A 24,279-nucleotide genomic window follows, 5' to 3' on the forward strand; every position below is an offset into this window, starting at 1 on the left:
AGGATCAGGGCCTGATTTAGACCTGGGACACCAGGTGGGGTGATATTAAGGATCAGGGCCTGATTTAGACCTGGGACACCAGGTGGGGTGATATTAAGGATCAGGGCCTGATTTAGACCTGGGACACCAGGTGGGGTCATATTAAGGATCAGGGCCTGATTTAGACCTGGGACACCAGGTGGGGTGATATTAACGATCAGATAGAACAAATAAATCAGCTGTACTCCGGACCTTGTAGGGTAAGAGTTGAGTACCCCTCTACTAGATTACCATCAAATGCACCCTCTATCCACCTCTATGCCATGCGCACTCAGACGGCGGCGGCGGGAGGAGATCAAGACGCCCCGACACACAGAGGATTACATCACTGCTGGGCATTGAGCCAGGTCCGGCCGTGGAACTGCTTGGGGTATACAGGAGATCAAATGGACACTTGGCAATCACAGAGTTGTCATTATTTACAGTCTTTGGTACCTACATCTATGGGGATACATAGGATGGACATGACAAAAATGGACAATGGCTTTTCTACTTTGTCATAGAGTATGAGTCACTTTGTGAATATGGACCCTGATTGCTCTCTCCCTCCATCCCCATTTCTTACTCTGGCTATCATAGACCCAAGTCTTCCACTTCTAGCTATCATAGACCCAAGTCTTCCCCTTCTAGCTTTCATAGACCCAAGTCTTCCCCTTCTAGCTATCATAGACCCATGTCTTCCCCCTCTGGCTATCATAGACCCATGTCTTCCCCTTCTAGCTATCATAGACCCATGTCTTCCCCCTCTGGCTATCATAGACCCAAGTCTTCTCCCTCTGGCTATCATAGACCCATGTCTTCCCCTTCTAGCTATCATAGACCCAAGTCTTCCCCTTCTAGCTATCATAGACCCATGTCTTCCCTTCTAGCTATCATAGACCCAAGTCTTCCCCTTCTAGCTATCATAGACCCATGTCTTCCCCCTCTGGCTATCATAGCTATCATAGACCCACGTCTTCCTCTTCTAGCTATCATAGACCCAAGTCTTCCCCTTCTAGCTATCATAGACCCATGTCTTCCCCCCTTCTAGCTATCATAGACCCAAGTCTTCCCCTTCTAGCTATCATAGACCCAAGTCTTCCCCTTCTAGCTATCATAGACCCAAGTCTTCCCCTTCTAGCTATCATAGACCCAAGTCTTCCCCTTCTAGCTATCATAGACCCAAGTCTTCCCCTTCTAGCTATCATAGACCCAAGTCTTCCCCCTCTGGCTATCATAGACCCAAGTCTGAGTGATGACCACTTTATAGTACTACTGTCTTATTTGGTCTTTCATCAGAGACCATTACATGCTTTCCCTACAATTTGATGACTTAATTCCCTTAAATTTCAATGACATAATTTCGGGAAAACATCCAGGTCTCCTAAATTATACAAATGTATCAAAGTTCGAAGCTTTTATGATCAAGTTGAACGATTCAATAACAAAAAATTTTTTAATTGAAGAGAAAGATTGTAATAAAGATCTTGATGATTATGTGACAGCTACCATTGGTCTTTATTGAGAATGTTATATCGCTCATTCTGTTTACATGCGGAGGGAGAAATCTCATAGTGGCTCTTGAATTGATGGTTTAAAGGCTTGTAAGTAAGCATTTCACGGTAAGGTATTTGGCGCATGCGACAAATAAAAATTTAATTTTACCCATAATTCCACAGAGCAGATCTACCACTAGGTACTACTGGGCTGTACATAATAGCAGTTTGTTTTCGGTATTTCTGCCTAAAAACGAGATGAAGCTAAAATCACTGTGCTAGTAAAATGACCTCAACCCCCCCCCCCCTCCACCCGAAAGAGAGGAGAGAAACCTCACCCCTGAAAGAGACGTGGTGGGGAGGGGAAGCCGGTTCTGGGAATACATGGAGATAGTTTTCTTAAACACAGTCATTGTACGGGCTCTGGCGGTTTCCTGTTTTTTAAAACCCAAAATAAGCTCTCTGTTTACTAACTAACTGATCCTCTCTGTTTACTAAACTAACTAATCGTCTCTGTTTACTAAACTAACTAATCATCTCTGTTTACTAAACTAACTAATCGTCTCTGTTTACTAACTAACTGATCCTCTCTGTTTACTAACTAACTGATCCTCTCTGTTTACTAAACTAACTAATCGTCTCTGTTTACTAAACTAACTAATCATCTCTGTTTACTAAACTAACTAATCGTCTCTGTTTACTAACTAACTGATCCTCTCTGTACTTCTCAAGTGATAGTTTAACAAGAGATCAATGGTCATGGATACAACAAATATTAACATGTCAACGTCTAAACGTCTCTTTCACAAGGTCTTTCTTTTGGATTATATTTAGTTCCTCTCGTGGTTTCTTTCCCATTTCTGTACTTCATTTCCTAAAGGAAAATTCTCCAAAATGTGTGGGAAAACACAACTAATTGTTAGTGATTATGACATCTGCCTTGAAGCCGTTCATGATTTAGGCTTATGACACCCCCTTATTTATAGTGTATGTTTGACATGTTCAACCTCAGATGTATTACTTTGGTATATTTCATTTCTCTCCTTTTATGATCCTTAACTGCCGAGGCGGAAGGTAGCCTAGTGGTTAGAGCGTAGGGCCAGTAACCGAAAGGTAGCCTAGTGGTTAGAGCGTAGGGCCAGTAACCGAAAGGTAGCCTAGTGGTTAGAGCATAGGGCCAGTAACCGAAAGGTAGCCTAGTGGTTAGAGCGTAGGGCCAGTAACCGAAAGGTAGCCTAGTGGTTAGAGCGTAGGGCCAGTAACCGAAAGGTAGCCTAGTGGTTAGAGCGTAGGGCTAGTAACCAGCAGGTAGCCTAGTGGTTAGAGCGTAGGGCCAGTAACCAGCAGGTAGCCTAGTGGTTAGAGCGTAGGGCCAGTAACCAGCAGGTAGCCTAGTGGTTAGAGCGTAGGGCCAGTAACCAGCAGGTAGCCTAGTGGTTAGAGCATAGGGCCAGTAACCAGCAGGTAGCCTAGTGGTTAGAGCGTAGGGTCAGTAACCAGCAGGTAGCCTAGTGGTTAGAGCGTTGGGCCAGTAACCAGCAGGTAGCCTAGTGGTTAGAGCGTAGGGCCAGTAACCAGCAGGTAGCCTAGTGGTTAGAGCATAGGGTCAGTAACCAGCAGGTAGCCTAGTGGTTAGAGCGTAGGGTCAGTAACCAGCAGGTAGCCTAGTGGTTAGAGCGTAGGGCCAGTAACCGGCAGGTAGCCTAGTGGTTAGAGCGTAGGGCCAGTAACCAGCAGGTAGCCTAGTGGTTAGAGCGTAGGGCCAGTAACCAGCAGGTAGCCTAGTGGTTAGAGCGTAGGGCCAGTAACCAGCAGGTAGCCTAGTGGTTAGAGCGTAGGGCCAGTAACCGAAAGGTAGCCTAGTGGTTAGAGCGTAGGGCCAGTAACCGAAAGGTAGCCTAGTGGTTAGAGCGTAGGGCCAGTAACCGAAAGGTAGCCTAGTGGTTAGAGCGTAGGGCTAGTAACCAGCAGGTAGCCTAGTGGTTAGAGCGTAGGGCCAGTAACCAGCAGGTAGCCTAGTGGTTAGAGCGTAGGGCCAGTAACCAGCAGGTAGCCTAGTGGTTTAGGGCCAGTAACCAGCAGGTAGCCTAGTGGTTAGAGCATAGGGCCAGTAACCAGCAGGTAGCCTAGTGGTTAGAGCGTAGGGTCAGTAACCAGCAGGTAGCCTAGTGGTTAGAGCGTAGGGCCAGTAACCAGCAGGTAGCCTAGTGGTTAGAGCGTAGGGCCAGTAACCAGCAGGTAGCCTAGTGGTTAGGCGTAGGGTCAGTAACCAGCAGGTAGCCTAGTGGTTAGAGCGTAGGGTCAGTAACCGGCAGGTAGCCTAGTGGTTAGAGCGTAGGGCCAGTAACCGGCAGGTAGCCTAGTGGTTAGAGCGTAGGGCCAGTAACCAGCAGGTAGCCTAGTGGTTAGAGCGTAGGGCCAGTAACCAGCAGGTAGCCTAGTGGTTAGAGCGTAGGGCCAGTAACCAGCAGGTAGCCTAGTGGTTAGAGCGTAGGGCCAGTAACCAGCAGGTAGCCTAGTGGTTAGAGCGTAGGGTCAGTAACCAGCAGGTAGCCTAGTGGTTAAGCGTAGGGCCAGTAACCAGCAGGTAGCCTAGTGGTTAGAGCGTAGGGCCAGTAACCAGCAGGTAGCCTAGTGGTTAGAGCGTAGGGCCAGTAACCAGCAGGTAGCCTAGTGGTTAGAGCGTAGGGCCAGTATCCAGCAGGTAGCCTAGTGGTTAGAGCGTAGGGCCAGTAACCAGCAGGTAGCCTAGTGGTTAGAGCGTAGGGCCAGTAACCAGCAGGTAGCCTAGTGGTTAGAGCGTAGGGCCAGTTACCAGCAGGTAGCCTAGTGGTTAGAGCGTAGGGCCAGTAACCAGCAGGTAGCCTAGTGGTTAGAGCGTAGGGCCAGTAACCAGCAGGTAGCCTAGTGGTTAGAGCGTAGGGCCAGTTACCAGCAGGTAGCCTAGTGGTTAGAGCGTAGGGCCAGTAACCAGCAGGTAGCCTAGTGGTTAGAGCGTAGGGCCAGTTACCAGCAGGTAGCCTAGTGGTTAGAGCGTAGGGCCAGTAACCAGCAGGTAGCCTAGTGGTTAGAGCGTAGGGCCAGTAACCAGCAGGCAGCCTAGTGGTTAGAGCGTAGGGCCAGTTACCAGCAGGTAGCCTAGTGGTTAGAGCGTAGGGCCAGTTACCAGCAGGTAGCCTAGTGGTTAGAGCGTAGGGCCAGTAACCGAAAGGTTGCTAGATTGAATCCCAGAGCTGACAAGGGAAAAAATCAGTTGTTCTGCCCCCTGAACAAGGCTACTACGTGCCTAGTATACTGGAGCTACCTGCCTAGTATACTGGAGCTACCTGCCTAGTGAACTGGAGCTACCTGCCTAGTATACTGGAGCTACCAGCCTAGTATACTGGAGCTTACCTGCCTGGTATACTGGAGCTACCAGCCTAGTATACTGGTTCTACCAGCCTAGTATACTGGAGCTACCAGCCTAGTATACTGGAGCGTACCCGCCTAGAATACTGGAGCTACCAGCCTAGTATACTGGAGCTACCTGCCTAATATACTGGAGCTACCAGCCTAGTATACTGGAGCTATCAGCCTAGTATACTGGAGCTACCTGCCTACTATACTGGAGCTACCAGCCTAGTATACTGGAGCTTACCCGCCTAGTATACTGGAGCTACCTGCCTAGTATACTGGAGCTACCTGCCTAGTATACTGGAGCTACCTGCCGAGTATACTGGAGCTACCCGCCTAGTATACTGGAGCTACCTGCCTAGTATAATGGAGCTACCTGCCGAGTATACTGGAGCTACCTGCCTAGTATACTGGAGCTACCTGCCTAGTATACTGGAGCTACCTGCCGAGTATACTGGAGCTACCCGCCTAGTATACTGGAGCTACCTGCCAAGTATACTGGAGCTTACCCAGAGGGCTACAGGTAGCCTCCTAGCCTGGTATACTGGAGCTTACCCAGAGGGCTACAGGTAGCCTCCTAGCCTGGTATACTGGAGCTTACCCAGAGGGCTACAGGTAGCCTCCTAGCCTGGTATACTGGAGCTTACCCAGAGGGCTACAGGTAGCCTCCTAGCCTGGTATACTGGAGCTTACCCAGAGGGTTACAGGTAGCCTCCTAGCCTGGTATACTGGAGCTTACCCAGAGGGCTACAGGTAGCCTCCTAGCCTGGTATACTGGAGCTTACCCAGAGGGCTACAGGTAGCCTCCTAGCCTGGTATACTGGAGCTTACCCAGAGGGCTACAGGTAGCCTCCTATTCTGGTCCAAGACCTGTTTGTGCTGTCTTTCCAACTCCTATTTGTCAATGGCCACCAAACATAACGCCCATAGGAGTTGACATTGGCAAAACAGCACAAACACAAATGTACATTAGTAATTGTAACACCCTGGTAATAAGGGTGATATGACACATAACCTGACACTGCTATTTATATATTTTTATTTATTTAACTAGGCAAGTCAGTTAATAACACATTCTTATTTATAATGACAGCCTACTGGGGAACAGTGGGTTAACTGCCTTGTTCAGGGGCAGAATAACATCTCTTTTATTTTGTCAGCTCGGGGTTTCAATCCAACATTTTTTTTGGTTACTAGTCCAACGCTCTAACCACTAGGCTACCTGCTGCCCCATGCCAGACTCATTGTAATGCTATAACCACTGGCATGTAAAAACGAAAATAACAAATTAAAAGTTAATCCTGCATATTCATTCCGAGAAGAAGGATCTTTAAATCTTCAAACTTTCATTAACAGTTATTTTTTACAATCTGAAATTATAGCCTCAAAAATAAAGTCTCGATTTGAGTTCTGCACATAGGCGCAATGTAACCACCACCACGAAGATAAGGCAAGATGCGGTTAGCCTGAGTGACGCTGACAGAGGAGGTTTTAACACCGACTGGACCATAGTTGCTGGAAGTAAGGGTACTGCAGCACCCCACCCCCCACGAACGAAAAGAAAAACGTTTCCTCCCCCACAAAAGTAGTGGACTGAGCCTTTAATAATAGGCGTCTGTAGCGCGGGTAACTCTCCTCTTTGAAGAAAACTATTTGCAGCACCCACAAACTACTTCCAGTGACTATGGACTCGACTGTTTCTCCTGGTTTCAATATACTGTTATTAAAAAGAGAAAGTAGAAGTGTCTAGTAGCTAGAGAACCTGTTCAGAACAGGGGTTGTCTTACAACGACATAGACAGGGCTCTATACTCCAGAACTAAAAACTCTCCCCTGTACACCGGAGGCACCACAACACCAGCGCAGCGAAAATTCACAAGGTGTTTTTGGAGAGTTCAAGGGACGCAGAAACGCTCAACAGGTAAATTCGACCAACTTTTATTAGGATTTTGAGGCATATTGTAAGAAAAAATTATTGGATAGTTTCTGGTAAACCAAGACTTTTCCAATAGTTGTTTTTCACATTTGTAACCTACTACTGGGCTATTTATTTCGGAGTTTACAAATGAACTAACGTTAGCAGAACTCACCGATGATAAACCGAGGCTACCTATATATTTTTTCTTCTGGCAAATAGTTTCCCCCACAGGGTTTTGGCTATCTCCACCCTGCTGCAGGACTCTTAATAACAGCAGCATGCACAGACTGGCAGTGTGGACAGCATCACTTTTTTTCACTCCAAAGAAAATTCCCTGTTTCTATTTTATTCTATGCAATACTTAGTGTTCAGGATGTACACACAAAAACACTTAACTGTACTTGCTTTATCCTGTTATCACAACACTGATTAAATAAGGTATTCACAATATGCATTACTTTTTTGATGGACCATTCCTTCAGTGTGTGTACAGTATGTATGCGTGCATTTGTGTATTCGACGCGCGCGCTCACGTGTGTGTGTGTGTGTGTGTGTTTGAAGTGTGTTTTTACATCCATGTGTCTTTGCTACTGCGGACAAGGAATGGGTCTGGTCTGTGAGTACAGAGTTCGTGCAGCTCAGTCCATTGATGGTGTCACGCTTCGATCACAACCGACAGTGTTGTTGCATTGTAGTACACCAGAATTACATTAATTTCCCATGAAGCTGCGTTTGCCTTGCAGCATTGCGTTGCGGAGGCAGGTTGCAGTGCGTTCGGTGTGGCGCATACTTTGGATTTATCGAACGTATGCGTCGGACAGTATGCGTAGACGGCTTGACAGAAATGGTAGCAGGAGGTGAATGTTGAACTGTTGCTGCATACATATCCAGATGATGCTACGTGCTATTTTACGCAATGATGCTGTCGGAGTGTTCGAAGCGTTAGTGAGAGTTGAATCCTTGCCCTAACAGGTTGAGCACAATAGGTTCATAGAGACGCTGACACCAATAACAAGCTTCAAGTGAGTGCAATTATGGGTAGTCAGATCAGTCCCGAGCAGTGTCCGCTATGTTGCCCCCGACTCGGCCCCTCACTGCCTCCCAGACGTCTTGGCAGCATCAAATCAAATCAAGCTTTATTTATACAACACATTTCAGACATGGAATGCAACGCAATGTGCTGTACAGGAAAAATATACAAATAAAAGCTGAAATATTTACTACTGTAAGGACAGACGCTGGTAAACGAGAAGCAAGTACAGGGAGTGAACATTTGAAAACATATTGGAAGTGAAACAGAACAAGGACAGGGTCTGGACAGGGGAAACAAAACGACATTAATGCAGACACGGGGAAGAAACTGAGGAAGTGACAGATAGAAGGGATGCAATCAATGAAGTAAAATAGTCCAGGTGAGTCCCGTGAATCGCTGACGCGCGTAACCTTGGTGACAGGTGTGTATGTGTGTAATGATGGACCGTCGAGCGCCAGATAGGGGGAGCGGGGACAGGCGTGTATGTGTGTAATGATGGACCGTCGAGCGCCAGATAGGGGGAGCGGGGACAGGCGTGACTACACAACAAACATAAGATGAAAACAAAAGAATGACTAACTGAAAAGCGAAAAAGCCCCCTGAGGAAAAGCAAAGCTAAGAAGATGGTTCTGCCCCCAGCCTCCCGCTCTGCCCCCCCCAGCTTGTGGGTCAGTCAGGCTAGCCTCAGGGGGTAGAGAGGGTCTACTGGGTCAGTCAGATTAGCCTCAGGGGGTAGAGACGGTCTACTGGGTCAGTCAGATTAGCCTCAGGGGGTAGAGACGGTCTACTGGGTCAGTCAGATTAGCCTCAGGGGGTAGAGAGGGTCTACTGGGTCAGTCAGGCTAGCCTCAGGGGGTAGAGAAGGTCTACTGGGTCAGTCAGGCTAGCCTCAGGGGGTAGAGAGGGTCTACTGGGTCAGTCAGGCTAGCCTCAGGGGGTAGAGAAGGTCTACTGGGTCAGTCAGGCTAGCCTCAGGGGGTAGAGAAGGTCTACTGGGTCAGTCAGGCTAGCCTCAGGGGGTAGAGAGGGTCTGCTGGGTAAGTCAGGCTAGCCTCAGGGGTAGAGACGGTCTACTGGGTCAGTCAGATTAGCCTCAGGGGGTAGAGACGGTCTACTGGGTCAGTCAGGCTAGCCTCAGGGGGTAGAGAGGGTCTACTGGGTCAGTCAGGCTAGCCTCAGGGGGTAGAGACGGTCTACTGGGTCAGTCAGATTAGCCTCAGGGGGTAGAGACGGTCTACTGGGTCAGTCAGGATTAGCCTCAGGGGGTAGAGAAGGTCTACTGGGTCAGTCAGATTAGCCTCAGGGGGTAGAGAGGGTCTGCTGGGTCAGTCAGGCTAGCCTCAGGGGGTAGAGACGGTCTACTGGGTCAGTCAGATTAGCCTCAGGGGGTAGAGACGGTCTACTGGGTCAGTCAGGCTAGCCTCAGGGGTTGAGAGGGTCTACTGGGTCAGTCAGGCTAGCCTCAGGGGTAGAGAGGGTCTACTGGGTCAGTCAGGCTAGCCTCAGGGGTAGAGATGGTCTACTGGGTCAGTCAGGCTAGCCTCAGGGGTTGAGAGGGTCTACTGGGTCAGTCAGGCTAGCCTCAGGGGGTAGAGAGGGTCTACTGGGTCAGTCAGATTAGCCTCAGGGGGTAGAGAGGGTCTACTGGGTCAGTCAGGCTAGCCTCAGGGGGTAGAGAGGGTCTACTGGGTCAGTCAGGCTAGCCTCAGTGGGTAGAGAAGGTCTACTGGGTCCGTCAGACTAGCCTCAGGGGGTAGAGAGGGTCTACTGGGTCAGTCAGATTAGCCTCAGGGGGTAGAGACGGTCTACTGGGTCAGTCAGGCTAGCCTCAGGGGGTTGAGAAGGTCTACTGGATCAGTCAGGCTAGCCTCAGGGGGTAGAGAGGGTCTACTGGGTCAGTCAGGCTAGCCTCAGGGAGTAGAGAAGGTCTACTGGGTCAGTCAGGCTAGCCTCAGGGGGTAGAGAGGGTCTACTGGGTCAGTCAGATTAGCCTCAGGGGGTAGAGACGGTCTACTGGGTCAGTCAGATTAGCCTCAGGGGGGTAGAGACGGTCTACTGGGTCAGTCAGGCTAGCCTCAGGGGGTTGAGAGGGTCTACTGGGTCAGTCAGGCTAGCCTCAGGGGGTAGAGAGGGTCTACTGGGTCAGTCAGGCTAGCCTCAGGGGGTAGAGATGGTCTACTGGGTCAGTCAGATTAGCCTCAGGGGGTAGAGACGGTCTACTGGGTCAGTCAGATTAGCCTCAGGGGGTAGAGACGGTCTACTGGGTCAGTCAGGCTAGCCTCAGGGGGTTGAGAGGGTCTACTGGGTCAGTCAGATTAGCCTCAGGGGGGTAGAGACGGTCTACTGGGTCAGTCAGATTAGCCTCAGGGGGTAGAGACGGTCTACTGGGTCAGTCAGGCTAGCCTCAGGGGGTTGAGAGGGTCTACTGGGTCAGTCAGGCTAGCCTCAGGGGTAGAGAGGGTCTACTGGGTCAGTCAGGCTAGCCTCAGGGGGTAGAGATGGTCTACTGGGTCAGTCAGATTAGCCTCAGGGGGTAGAGACGGTCTACTGGGTCAGTCAGATTAGCCTCAGGGGGTAGAGACGGTCTACTGGGTCAGTCAGATTAGCCTCAGGGGGTAGAGACGGTCTACTGGGTCAGTCAGGCTAGCCTCAGGGGGTTGAGAGGGTCTACTGGGTCAGTCAGATTAGCCTCAGGGGGTAGAGACGGTCTACTGGGTCAGTCAGATTAGCCTCAGGGGGTAGAGACGGTCTACTGGGTCAGTCAGGCTAGCCTCAGGGGTTGAGAGGGTCTACTGGGTCAGTCAGGCTAGCCTCAGGGGGTAGAGAGGGTCTACTGGGTCAGTCAGGCTAGCCTCAGGGGGTAGAGATGGTCTACTGGGTCAGTCAGGCTAGCCTCAGGGGGTAGAGAAGGTCTACTGGGTCAGTCAGGCTAGCCTCAGGGGGTAGAGAAGGTCTACTGGGTCAGTCAGGCTAGCCTCAGGGGGTAGAGACGGTCTACTGGGTCAGTCAGGCTAGCCTCAGGGGGTAGAGAAGGTCTACTGGGTCAGTCAGGCTAGCCTCAGGGGTAGAGAAGGTCTACTGGGTCAGTCAGGCTAGCCTCAGGGGGTTGAGAGGGTCTACTGGGTCAGTCAGGCTAGGCTCAGGGGGTAGAGAGGGTCTGCTGGGTAAGTCAGGCTAGGCTCAGGGGGTAGAGAGGGTCTACTGGGTCAGTCAGGCTAGCCTCAGGGGGTAGAGAGGGTCTACTGGGTCAGTCAGGCTAGCCTCAGGGGGTTGAGAGGGTCTACTGGGTCTACTGGGTCCGTCAGGCTAGCCTCAGGGGGTAGAGAAGGTCTACTGGGTCAGTCAGGCTAGCCTCAGGGGTAGAGAAGGTCTACTGGGTCAGTCAGGCTAGCCTCAGGGGGTAGAGAGTGTCTACTGCGTCAGTCAGGCTAGCCTCAGGGGTAGAGAAGGTCTACTGGGTCAGTCAGGCTAGCCTCAGGGGGTAGAGAAGGTCTACTGGGTCAGTCAGGCTAGCCTCAGGGGGGTGAGAGGGTCTAGCCTCAGGGGGTCCAGCAGGCAGCAGGCTAGGGCCTCAGGGGTTAGAGAGGGTCTACTGGGTCCAGCAGACTAGGCTAGCCTCAGGGGTGAGAGTGTCTACTGGGTCCAGCAGGCTAGGCTAGCCTCAGGGGGAGAGAGTGTCTACTGGGTCAGTCAGGCTAGCCTCAGGGGTTGAGAGGGTCTACTGGGTCAGTCAGGCTAGCCTCAGGGGGTAGAGGGGTCTACTCGGTCCATCAGGCTAGCCTCAGGGGGTAGAGAAGGTCTACTGGGTCAGTCAGGCTAGCCTCAGGGGGTAGAGAGGGTCTACTGGGTCAGTCAGGCTAGCCTCAGTGGGTAGAGAAGGTCTACTGGGTCCGTCAGACTAGCCTCAGGGGGTAGAGAAGGTCTACTTGGTCAGTCAGGCTAGCCTCAGGGGGTAGAGAGGGTCTACTGGGTCAGTCAGGCTAGCCTCAGGGGGTAGAGACGGTCTACTGGGTCAGTCAGGCTAGCCTCAGGGGGTAGAGAAAGTCTACTGGGTCAGTCAGGCTAGCCTCAGGGGGTAGAGAAGGTCTACTGGGTCAGTCAGGCTAGCCTCAGGGGGTAGAGACGGTCTACTGGGTCAGTCAGGCTAGCCTCAGGGGGTAGAGAAGGTCTACTGGGTCAGTCAGGCTAGCCTCAGGGGGTTGAGAGGGTCTACTGGGCCAGTCAGGCTAGCCTCAGGGGGTAGAGAAGGTCTACTGGGTCAGTCAGGCTAGCCTCAGGGGGTAGAGAGGGTCTACTGGGTCAGTCAGGCTAGCCTCAGGGGGTAGAGAAGGTCTACTGGGTCAGTCAGGCTAGCCTCAGGGGGTAGAGAAGGTCTACTGGGTCAGTCAGGCTAGCCTCAGGGGGTAGAGACGGTCTACTGGGTCAGTCAGGCTAGCCTCAGGGGGTAGAGAAGGTCTACTGGGTCAGTCAGGCTAGACTCTGGGGGTAGAGAAGGTCTACTGGGTCAGTCAGGCTAGCCTCAGGGGGTTGAGAGTGTCTACTGGGTCAGTCAGGCAAGCCTCAGGGGGTAGAGACGGTATACTGGGTCAGTCAGGCTAGCCTCAGGGGGTAGAGAGGGTCTACTGGGTCAGTCAGGCTAGCCTCAGGGAGTAGAGAAGATCTACTGGGTCTACTGGGTCCGTCAGGCTAGCCTCAGGGGGTAGAGAAGGTCTACTGCGTCAGTCAGGCTAGCCTCAGGGAGTAGAGAAGGTCTACTGGGTCAGTCAGGCTAGCCTCAGGGGGTAGAGAGTGTCTACTGGGTCAGTCAGATTAGCCTCAGGGGGTAGAGACGGTCTACTGGGTCAGTCAGGCTAGCCTCAGGGGGTTGAGAGGGTCTACTGGGTCAGTCAGGCTAGCCTCAGGGGGTAGAGACGGTATACTGGGTCAGTCAGGCTAGGCTCAGGGGGTAGAGAAGGTCTACTGGGGTCAGTCAGGCTAGCCTCAGGGGGTGAGAGGGTCTACTGGGTCAGTCAGGCTAGCCTCAGGGGTAGAGGGGGTCAGTCAGGCTAGCCTCAGGGGGTAGAGAAGGGTCTACTGGGTCAGTCAGGCTAGCCTCAGGGGTGAGAGGTCTACTGGGTCAGGCAGCAGGGGCTAGGGCTAGCCTCAGGCTAGGGGTTTAGAGGGTCTACTGGGTCCAGCAGGCTAGGCTAGCCTCAGGGGGTTTAGAGGGTCTACTGGGTCCAGCAGGCTAGGCTAGCCTCAGGGGTTTAGAGGGTCTACTGGGTCCAGCAGACTAGGCTAGCCTCAGGGGGTTTGAGAGGGTCTACTGGGTCCAGCAGGCTAGGCTAGCCTCAGGGGGTGAGAGTGTCTATTGGGTCCATCAGGCTAGCCTCAGGGGGTTGAGAGGGTCTACTGGGTCAGTCAGGCTAGCCTCAGGGGTTGAGAGGGTCTACTGGGTCAGTCAGGCTAGGCTCAGGGGGTGAGAGGGTCTACTGGGTCAGTCAGGCTAGCCTCAGGGGGTAGAGAGGGTCTACTGGGTCAGTCAGGCTAGCCTCAGGGGGTAGAGAGGGTCTACTCGGTCCATCAGGCTAGCCTCAGGGGGTAGAGAAGGTCTACTGGGTCAGTCAGGCTAGCCTCAGGGGGTAGAGAGAGGGTCTACTGGGTCAGTCAGGCTAGCCTCAGTGGGTAGAGAAGGTCTACTGGGTCCGTCAGGCTAGCCTCAGGGGTAGAGAAGGTCTACTGGGTCAGTCAGGCTAGCCTCAGGGGGTAGAGAGGGTCTACTGGGTCAGTCAGGCTAGCCTCAGGGGGTTGAGAAGGTCTACTGGGTCAGTCAGGCTAGCCTCAGGGGGTAGAGACGGTCTACTGGGTCAGTCAGGCTAGCCTCAGGGGGTAGAGAAGGGTCTACTGGGTCAGTCAGGCTAGCCTCAGGGGGTTGAGAGGGTCTACTGGGTCAGTCAGGCTAGCCTCAGGGGGTAGAGACGGTCTACTGGGTCAGTCAGGCTAGCCTCAGGGGTAGAGACGGTCTACTGGGTCAGTCAGGCTAGCCTCAGGGGGTAGAGAAGGTCTACTGGGTCAGTCAGGCTAGCCTCAGGGGGTAGAGAAGGTCTACTGGGTCAGTCAGGCTAGCCTCAGGGGTTGAGAGGGTCTACTGGGTCAGTCAGGCTAGCCTCAGGGGGTAGAGAAGGTCTACTGGGTCAGTAGCCTCAGGGGGTCTACTGGGTCAGTCAGGCTAGCCTCAGGGGGTAGAGAAGGTCTCCTGGGTCAGTCAGGCTAGCCTCAGGGGTTGAGAAGGTCTACTGGGTCAGTCAGGCTAGCCTCAGGGGGTAGAGAGGGTCTACTGGGTCAGTCAGGCTAGCATCAGGGGATGAGAGGGTCTTCTGGGTCAGTCAGGCTAGCCTCAGGGGGTAGAGAAGGTATACTGGGTCAGTCAGGCTAGCCTCAGGGGGTCCAGGGTCTACTGGGCAGTCAGGCTAGCCTCAGGGGTAGAGAAGATCTACTGGGTCTACTGGGTCCGTCAGGCTAGCCTCAGGGGGTAGAGAAGGTCTACTGGTCCAGTCAGGCTAGCCTCAGGGGTAGAGAAGGTCTACTAGGTCAGTCAGGCTAGCCTCAGTCTACTGGGTCAGTCAGGCTAGCCTCAGGGGGTGAGAGGGTCTACTGGGTCCAGCAGGCTAGGCTAGCCTCAGGGGTTTAGAGGGTCTACTGGGTCCAGCAGACTAGGCTAGCCTCAGGGGGTTAGAGGGTCTACTGGGTCCAGCAGGCTAGGCTAGCCTCAGGGGTGAGAGTGTCTATTGGGTCCATCAGGCTAGCCTCAGGGGGTTGAGAGGGTCTACTGGGTCAGTCAGGCTAGCCTCAGGGGGTTGAGAGGGTCTACTGGGTCAGTCAGGCTAGGCTCAGGGGGTGAGAGGGTCTACTGGGTCAGTCAGGCTAGCCTCAGGGGGTTGAGAGGGTCTACTGGGTCAGTCAGGCTAGCCTCAGGGGGTAGAGAGGGTCTACTCGGTCCATCAGGCTAGCCTCAGGGGGTAGAGAAGGTCTACTGGGTCAGTCAGGCTAGCCTCAGGGGGTAGAGAGGGTCTACTGGGTCAGTCAGGCTAGCCTCAGGGGGTAGAGGGGTCTACTGGGTCAGTCAGGCTAGCCTCAGGGGGTAGAGAAGGTCTACTGGGTCAGTCAGGCTAGCCTCAGGGGGTAGAGAGGGTCTACTGGGTCAGTCAGGCTAGCCTCAGGGGTAGAGACGGTCTACTGGGTCAGTCAGGCTAGCCTCAGGGGGTAGAGAAGGTCTACTGGGTCAGTCAGGCTAGCCTCAGGGGTTGAGAAGGTCTACTGGGTCAGTCAGGCTAGCCTCAGGGGGTAGAGAGGGTCTACTGGGTCAGTCAGGCTAGCCTCAGGGGGTAGAGAGGGTCTACTGGGTCAGTCAGGCTAGCCTCAGGGGGTGAGAGGGTCTACTGGGTCAGTCAGGCTAGCCTCAGGGGGTAGAGACGGTCTACTGGGTCAGTCAGGCTAGCCTCAGGGGGTAGAGAAGGTCTACTGGGTCAGTCAGGCTAGCCTCAGGGGGTTGAGAAGGTCTACTGGGTCAGTCAGGCTAGCCTCAGGGGGTAGAGAAGGTCTACTGGGTCAGTCAGGCTAGCCTCAGGGGTAGAGAGGGTCTACTGGGTCAGTCAGGCTAGCCTCAGGGGGTAGAGAAGGTCTACTGGGTCAGTCAGGCTAGCCTCAGGGGGTAGAGAGGGTCTACTGGGTCAGTCAGGCTAGCCTCAGGGGTAGAGAGACTGGGTCTACTGGGTCAGTCAGGCTAGCCTCAGGGGGTAGAGAAGGTCTACTGGGTCAGTCAGGCTAGCCTCAGGGGTAGAGAAGGTCTACTGGGTCAGTCAGGCTAGCCTCAGGGGGTAGAGAGTGTCTACTGGGTCAGTCAGGCTAGCCTCAGGGGGTAGAGAGGGTCTACTGGGTCAGTCAGGCTAGCCTCAGGGGGTTGAGAGGGTCTACTGGGTCAGTCAGGCTAGCCTCAGGGGGTGAGAGGGTCTACTGGGTCAGTCAGGCTAGCCTCAGGGGGTTGAGAGGGTCTACTGGGTCAGTCAGGCTAGCCTCAGGGGGTAGAGAGGGGTCTACTGGGTCCAGTCAGGCTAGCCTCAGGGGTAGAGAAGGTCTACTGGGTCAGTCAGGCTAGCCTCAGGGGGTAGAGAGGGTCTACTGGGTCAGTCAGGCTAGCCTCAGGGGGTAGAGACGGTCTACTGGGTCAGTCAGGCTAGCCTCAGGGGTAGAGACGGTCTACTGGGTCAGTCAGGCTAGCCTCAGGGGGTAGAGACGGTCTACTGGGTCAGTCAGGCTAGCCTCAGGGGGTAGAGAAGGTCTACTGGGTCAGTCAGGCTAGCCTCAGGGGGTTGAGAGGGTCTACTGGGTCAGTCAGGCTAGCCTCAGGGGTAGAGACAGTCTACTGGGTCAGTCAGGCTAGCCTCAGGGGTAGAGACGGTATACTGGGTCAGTCAGGCTAGGCTCAGGGGGTAGAGAAGGTCTACTGGGTCAGTCAGGCTAGCCTCAGGGGGTAGAGAGGGTCTACTGGGTCAGTCAGGCTAGCCTCAGGGGGTAGAGAGGGTCTACTGGGTCAGTCAGGCTAGCCTCAGGGGGTAGAGAGGTCTACTGGGTGGGCTAGCCTCAGGGGGTAGAGAAGGTCTACTGGGTCAGTCAGGCTAGCCTCAGGGGGTGAGAGGGTCTACTGGGTCAGTCAGGCTAGCCTCAGGGGGTAGAGAAGGTCTACTGGGTCAGTCAGGCTAGCCTCAGGGGGTTGAGAGGGTCTACTGGGTCAGTCAGGCTAGCCTCAGGGGGTGAGAGGGTCTACTGGGTCAGTCAGGCTAGCCTCAGGGGGTTGAGAGGGTCTACTGGGTCAGTCAGGCTAGGCTCAGGGGGTAGAGAGGGTCTACTGGGTCAGTCAGGCTAGCCTCAGGGGTAGAGAGGGTCTACTGGGTCAGTCAGGCTAGCCTCAGGGGGTAGAGAGGGTCTACTGGGTCAGTCAGGCTAGCCTCAGGGGTTGAGAGGGTCTACTGGGTCAGTCAGGCTAGCCTCAGGGGGTAGAGAGGGTCTACTGGGTCCATCAGGCTAGCCTCAGGGGGTAGAGAAGGTCTACTGGGTCAGTCAGGCTAGCCTCAGGGGGTTGAGAGGGTCTACTGGGTCAGTCAGGCTAGGCTCAGGGGTGAGAGGGTCTACTGGGTCAGTCAGGCTAGCCTCAGGGGGTTGAGAGGGTCTACTGGGTCAGTCAGGCTAGCCTCAGGGGGTAGAGAGGGTCTACTGGGTCCATCAGGCTAGCCTCAGGGGGTAGAGAAGGTCTACTGGGTCAGTCAGGCTAGCCTCAGGGGGTAGAGAGGGTCTACTGGGTCAGTCAGGCTAGCCTCAGTGGGTAGAGAAGGTCTACTGGGTCCGTCAGGCTAGCCTCAGGGGTAGAGAAGGTCTACTGGTCAGTCAGGCTAGCCTCAGGGGGTAGAGAGGGTCTACTGGGTCAGTCAGGCTAGCCTCAGGGGGTAGAGACGGTCTACTGGGTCAGTCAGGCTAGCCTCAGGGGGTAGAGAGGGTCTACTGGGTCAGTCAGGCTAGCCTCAGGGGGTAGAGACGGTCTACTGGGTCAGTCAGGCTAGGCTCAGGGGGTAGAGAAGGTCTACTGGGTCAGTCAGGCTAGCCTCAGGGGGTTGAGAAGGTCTACTGGGTCAGTCAGGCTAGCCTCAGGGGGTAGAGAAGGTCTACTGGGTCAGTCAGGCTAGCCTCAGGGGGTAGAGAGGGTCTACTGGGTCAGTCAGGCTAGCCTCAGGGGGTAGAGAAGGTCTACTGGGTCAGTCAGGCTAGCCTCAGGGGGTAGAGAGGGTCTACTGGGTCAGTCAGGCTAGCCTCAGGGGTTGAGAGGGTCTACTGGGTCAGTCAGGCTAGCCTCAGGGGGTAGAGAGGGTCTACTGGGTCAGTCAGGCTAGCCTCAGGGGGTAGAGAGGGTCTACTGGGTCAGTCAGGTCAGGCTAGCCTCAGGGGGTAGAGAAGGTCTACTGGGTCAGTCAGGCTAGCCTCAGGGGGTAGAGAGGGTCTACTGGGTCAGTCAGGCTAGCCTCAGGGGGTAGAGAAGGTCTACTGGGTCAGTCAGGCTAGCCTCAGGGGGTAGAGAAGGTCTACTGGGTCAGTCAGGCTAGCCTCAGGGGGTAGAGAAGGTCTACTGGGTCAGTCAGGCTAGCCTCAGGGGGTTGAGAGGGTCTACTGGGTCAGTCAGGCTAGCCTCAGGGGGTAGAGAGGGTATACTGGGTCAGTCAGGCTAGGCTCAGGGGTAGAGAAGGTCTACTGGGTCAGTCAGGCTAGCCTCAGGGGGTAGAGAAGGTCTACTGGGTCAGTCAGGCTAGCCTCAGGGGTAGAGAAGGTCTACTGGGTCAGTCAGGCTAGCCTCAGGGGGTAGAGAGGGTCTACTGGGTCCAGCAGGCTAGGCTAGCCTCAGGGGGTTTAGAGGGTCTACTGGGTCCAGCAGGCTAGGCTAGCCTCAGGGGGTGAGAGTGTCTATTGGGTCCATCAGGCTAGCCTCAGGGGGTTGAGAGGGTCTACTGGGTCAGTCAGGCTAGCCTCAGGGGTGAGAGGGTCTACTGGGTCAGTCAGGCTAGCCTCAGGGGTAGAGAGGGTCTACTGGGTCAGTCAGGCTAGCCTCAGGGGGTAGAGAGGGTCTACTGGGTCCAGTCAGGCTAGCCTCAGGGGGTAGAGAAGGTCTACTGGGTCAGTCAGGCTAGCCTCAGGGGGTAGAGAGGGTCTACTGGGTCAGTCAGGCTAGCCTCAGGGGTAGAGAGAGGGTCTACTGGGTCAGTCAGGCTAGCCTCAGGGGGTAGAGAGGGTCTACTGGGTCCATCAGGCTAGCCTCAGGGGGTAGAGAAGGTCTACTGGGTCAGTCAGGCTAGCCTCAGGGGTAGAGAGGGTCTACTGGGTCAGTCAGGCTAGCCTCAGGGGTAGAGAAGGTCTACTGGGTCAGTCAGGCTAGCCTCAGGGGGTAGAGAAGGTCTACTTGGTCAGTCAGGCTAGCCTCAGGGGGTAGAGAGGGTCTACTGGGTCAGTCAGGCTAGCCTCAGGGGGTAGAGACGGTCTACTGGGTCAGTCAGGCTAGCCTCAGGGGTTGAGAGGGTCTACTGGTCAGTCAGGCTAGCCTCAGGGGGTAGAGAGGGTCTACTGGGTCAGTCAGGCTAGCCTCAGGGGGTAGAGAGTGTCTACTGGGTCAGTCAGGCTAGCCTCAGGGGTAGAGGGTCCACTGGGTTCCAGCAGGCAGGCTAGCCTCAGGGGGTTTAGAGGGTCTACTGGGTCCAGCAGGCAGGCTAGCCTCAGGGGGTGAGAGTGTCTACTGGGTCCATCAGGTAGCCCCAGGGGTTAGAGAGGGTCTACTGACCCAGTCAGACCTTCTCTACCCGGCTAGCCTCAGGGGTGAGAAGGTCTACTGGGTCAGTCAGGCTAGCCTCAGGGGGTAGAGAAGGTCTACTGGGTCAGTCAGGCTAGCTCAGGGGGTGAGAGTGTCTACTGGGTCAGTCAGGCTAGCCTCAGGGGGTAGAGAGGGTCTACTGGGTCAGTCAGGCTAGGCTCAGGGGGTAGAGAAGGTCTACTGGGTCAGTCAGGCTAGCCTCAGGGGGTAGAGAGGGTCACTGGGTCAGTCAGGCTAGCATCAGGGGGTAGAGAGGGTCTTCTGGGTCAGTCAGGCTAGCCTCAGGGGATAGAGAAGGTCTCCTGGGTCAGTCAGGCTAGCCTCAGGGGGTTGAGAAGGTCTACTGGGTCAGTCAGGCTAGCCTCAGGGAGTAGAGAAGATCTACTGGGTCTACTGGGTCCGTCAGGCTAGCCTCAGGGGGTAGAGAAGGTCTACTGCGTCAGTCAGGCTAGCCTCAGGGAGTAGAGAAGGTCTACTGGGTCAGTCAGGCTAGCCTCAGGGGGTAGAGAGTGTCTACTGGGTCAGTCAGGCTAGCCTCAGGGGGTGAGAGGGTCTACTGGGTCCAGCAGGCTAGGCTAGCCTCAGGGGGTGAGAGTGTCTATTGGGTCCAGCAGGCTAGGCTAGCCTTAGGGGGTTTAGAGGGTCTACTGGGTCCAGCAGGCTAGGCTAGCCTCAGGGGGTTTAGAGGGTCTACTGGGTCCAGCAGGCTAGGCTAGCCTCAGGGGGTGAGTGTCTATTGGGTCCATCAGGCTAGCCTCAGGGGTTGAGAGGGTCTACTGGGTCCATCAGGCTAGCCTCAGGGAGTTGAGAGGGTCTACTGGGTCAGTCAGGCTCAGGGGGTGAGAGGGTCTACTGGGTCAGTCAGGCTAGCCTCAGGGGTTGAGAGGGTCTACTGGGTCAGTCAGGCTAGCCTCAGGGGGTAGAGAGGGTCTACTCGGTCCATCAGGCTAGCCTCAGGCGGTAGAGGAGGTCTACTGGGTCAGTCAGGCTAGCCTCAGTGGGTAGAGAAGGTCTACTGGGTCCGTCAGGCTAGCCTCAGGGGGTAGAGAAGGTCTACTTGGTCAGTCAGGCTAGCCTCAGGGGGTAGAGAGGGTCTACTGGGTCAGTCAGGCTAGCCTCAGGGGTTTGAGAGGTCTACTGGGTCAGTCAGGCTAGCCTCAGGGGGTAGAGAGTGTCTACTGGGTCAGTCAGGCTAGCCTCAGGGGGTGAGAGGGTCTACTGGGTCCAGCAGGCTAGGCTAGCCTCAGGGGGTTTAGAGGGTCTACTGGGTCCAGTAGGCTAGGCTAGCCTCAGGGGGTGAGAGTGTCTACTGGGTCCAGCAGGCTAGGCTAGCCTCAGGGGGTTTAGAGGGTCCACTGGTTCCAGCAGGCTAGGCTAGCCTCAGGGGTTTAGAGGGTCTACTGGGTCCAGCAGGGCTAGCCTCAGGGGGTGAGAGTGTCTATTGTGTCCATCAGGGTAGCCCCAGGGGTTAGAGAGGGTCTACTGACCCAGTAGACCTTTCTACCCGGCTAGCCTCAGGGGTTGAGAAGGTCTACTGGGTCAGTCAGGCTAGCCTCAGGGGGTAGAGAAGGTCTACTGGGTCAGTCAGGCTAGGCTCAGGGGTGAGAGTGTCTACTGGGTCAGTCAGGCTAGCCTCAGGGGTAGAGAGGGTCTACTGGGTCAGTCAGGCTAGGCTCAGGGGGTAGAGAGGTCTACTGGGTCAGTCAGGCTAGCCTCAGGGGGTTAGAGATAGTCTACTGGGTCAGTCAGGCTAGCCTCAGGGGGTAGAGAAGGTCTACTGGGTCAGTCAGGCTAGCCTCAGGGGGTAGAGAAGGGTCTACTGGGTCAGTCAGGCTAGCCTCAGGGGTTTGAGAGAGTCTACTGGGTCAGTCAGGCTAGCCTCAGGGGTAGAGAGTGTCTACTGGGTCAGTCACGCTAGCCTCAGGGGTGAGAGGGTCTACTGGGTCCAGCAGGCTAGGCTAGCCTCAGGGGTTTAGAGGGTCTACTGGGTCCAGTAGGCTAGGCTAGCCTCAGGGGTGAGAGTGTCTATTGGGTCCAGCAGGCTAGGCTAGCCTCAGGGGGTTTAGAGGGTCCACTGGTTCCAGCAGGCTAGGCTAGCCTCAGGGGGTTTAGAGGGTCTACTGGGTCCAGCAGGCTAGTCTAGCCTCAGGGGGTGAGAGTGTCTATTGGGTCCATCAGGGTAGCCCCAGGGGTTAGAGAGGGTCTACTGACCCAGTAGACCTTCTCTACCCGGCTAGCCTCAGGGGGTTGAGAAGGTCTACTGGGTCAGTCAGGCTAGCCTCAGGGGGTAGAGAAGGTCTACTGGGTCAGTCAGGCTAGGCTCAGGGGGTGAGAGTGTCTACTGGGTCAGTCAGGCTAGCCTCAGGGGGTAGAGAGGGTCTACTGGGTCAGTCAGGCTAGGCTCAGGGGTAGAGAGAGTCTACTGGGTCAGTCAGGCTAGCCTCAGGGGTTAGAGATAGTCTACTGGGTCAGTCAGGCTAGCCTCAGGGGGTAGAGAAGGTCTACTGGGTCAGTCAGGCTAGCCTCAGGGGGTAGAGAAAGTCTACTGGGTCAGTCAGGCTAGCCTCAGGGGGTAGAGAAGGTCTACTGGGTCAGTCAGGCTAGCCTCAGGGGGTAGAGAAGGTCTACTGGGTCAGTCAGGCTAGGCTCAGGGGGTAGAGAAGGTCTACTGGGTCAGTCAGGCTAGGCTCAGGGGGTAGAGAGTGTCTACTGGGTCCATCAGGATATGCCAGCCAGTTTCCTGCTTCCCTGATAACATAGCAGCCAAGGAAAACAAACAACAGTCTGTCCAGCTGATCACCACACAGAACATCACAGCGGAGCGACAATATTTCATCTCAATAAAGCAATTAAGTCCAGAGAGAGAGAGAAAGGTCAGGTTGCTGTGCACTCTTCTGCTGTACAGATGGTTCTGGTTCCAATGCTGACTATTCTGTTTAATTTCAGAAAGGGAAAGTCCAAAGTGATGCCCTGAAATGGTTTGGTTTACCAACACAAACTCTCTCTGTCATTACAAATATAGATGGGCTGGTGGTGCCTTCTCTCTTGAGATTGGCTGGCTGGTTGGAGGTTAGGTAGGTTGGCTGGTTGTTAGGTAGGTTGGCTGGCTGGTTGTTAGGTAGGTTGGCTGGTTGTTAGGTAGGTTGGCTGGCTAGTTGTTAGGTAGGTTGGCTTGCTGGTTGTTAGGTAGGTTGGCTTGCTGGTTGTTAGGTAGGTTGGCTGGCTGGTTGTTAGGTAGGTTGGCTGGCTGGTTGTTAGGTAGGTTGGCTGGTTGTTAGGTAGGTTGGCTGGTTGATTGATTCGTTGGTTGGTTGGTTGGAGGTTGGTTGAAGGCTGGCTGGCTGGCTGGTAGGTTGGTATGTAGGTTGGTTGGTTGGTTGGCTGGTTGATTTGTTGGTTGGAAGTTGGTTGAAGGTTGGTTGGCTGGTTGATTGGCTGGTTGATTGGCTGGTTGATTCATTGGTTGGTTGGCTGGTTGATTGTCTGGTTGATTCGTTGGTTGGTTGGAGGTTGGTTGGTTGGTTGGCTGGCTGGTTGATTGGCTGGTTGATTCGTTGGTTGGTTGGCTGGTTGATTGGCTGATTGATTGGTTGGTTGGTTGTTTGGCTGGCTGGCTGGGAGGTATGTAGGTTGGTTGGCTAGCTGGCCGGCCATAGCCGACCAAAACTTCCAACGTAAATGAACTGTAGCTCCCACACTGCTCCGTTTAGCATCACTGCTGACATTGTGAAAAACAAAAAACAAAAATATGGATACAGAGTATACGGTCTACAGACTGTAACAGACTATAAGTGGCTGTGACACTCGTCGGATGTGGCAGGGCTTGACAACTATTACGGACTACAAAGGGAAAATAGGACTCGAGCCTACCAGACGAGCTAAATGCCTTTCATGCTCGCTTCGAGGCAAGCAACACTGAAGCATGCACGAGAGCACCAGCTGTTCTGGTGATAACGCTCTCTGTAGCCGATGTGAGCAAGACCTTTAAACAGGTCAGCATTCAAAAAGCCGCGGGCCAGACGGATTACCAGGACGTGTACTCAAAGCATGCGCTGATACACTAGCAAGTGTCTTCACCGACATTTTCAATCTCTCCCTGATTGAGTCTATAATACCTACATGTTTCAAGCAGACCACCATAGTCCCTGTGCCCAAGGAAACCTGCTTAAATGATTACCGCCCCCAGCACTCACGTTGATAGCTATGAAGTGCTTTGAAAGGCTGGTCATGGCTCACATCAACAGCATCCTCCCGGATACCCTAGACCCACTCCTACCGCCCCAACAGATCCACAGATGACGTAATCTCAATTGCGCTCCACACTGCCCTTTCCCATTTGGACAAAAAGAACACCTACTATGTAAGAATGTTGTTCATTGGCTATAGCTCAGCATTCAACACCATAGTGCCCTCAAAGCTCATCACTTAGCTAAATTGCTAAATTGCTGACGACACAACCGTGTTAGACCTGATCCCCAACAGTGATGAGACAGCCTATAGGGAGGAGGTCAGAGACATGGCAGTGTGGTGCCAGGACACAACCTCTCCCTCAATGTGAGCAAGACAAAGGAGCTGATCGTGGACTACAGGAATAGGAGGGCCGAACAGGCCCCCATTAACACGAAGACAGTCGTGAAGAAGGCACGACAAAACCTATTCCCCTCAGGAGACTGAAAAGATTTGGCATGGGTCCTCAGATCCTCAAAGTTCTACAGCTGCACCATCGAGAGCATCCTGACCGGTTGCATCACCGCCTGGTATGGCAACTGCTCGGCCTCTGACCGTAAGTCACTACAGAGGGTAATGTGTACGACGCAGTACATCAGTGGGGCCAAGCTTCCTGCAATCCAGGACCTATATAATAGGTATAATAGGCGGAATCAGAGGAAAGACCATAAAATTGTCAGAGACTCCAGTCACTGAAGTCATAGACTTCTCTGCTACCGCATGGCAAGCGGTACCGGCCAAGTCTAGGACAAAAAGGCTCCTTAACAGCTTCTACCCCCAAGCCATAAGACTGCTGAACAATTAATCAAATG

General features: G+C 54.1%; 1 protein-coding gene across 1 annotated transcript in view; it reads left to right on the plus strand.

Annotated features, from left to right (window-relative positions):
• The first annotated feature begins 6,425 nt into the window (after positions 1-6,425).
• LOC112255830 (papilin-like) overlaps positions 6,426-24,279 on the plus strand; it is a 79,153-nt gene continuing 61,299 nt past the window's right edge. Inside the window, 1 exon segment of the mRNA XM_042325094.1 lies at positions 6,426-6,827. The gene's annotated coding sequence lies outside the window, so the exon portion shown is untranslated.

The sequence above is a fragment of the Oncorhynchus tshawytscha genome, linkage group LG08, assembly GCF_018296145.1.
Source record: "Oncorhynchus tshawytscha isolate Ot180627B linkage group LG08, Otsh_v2.0, whole genome shotgun sequence".
Taxonomy (NCBI): Eukaryota; Metazoa; Chordata; class Actinopteri; order Salmoniformes; family Salmonidae; genus Oncorhynchus; species Oncorhynchus tshawytscha.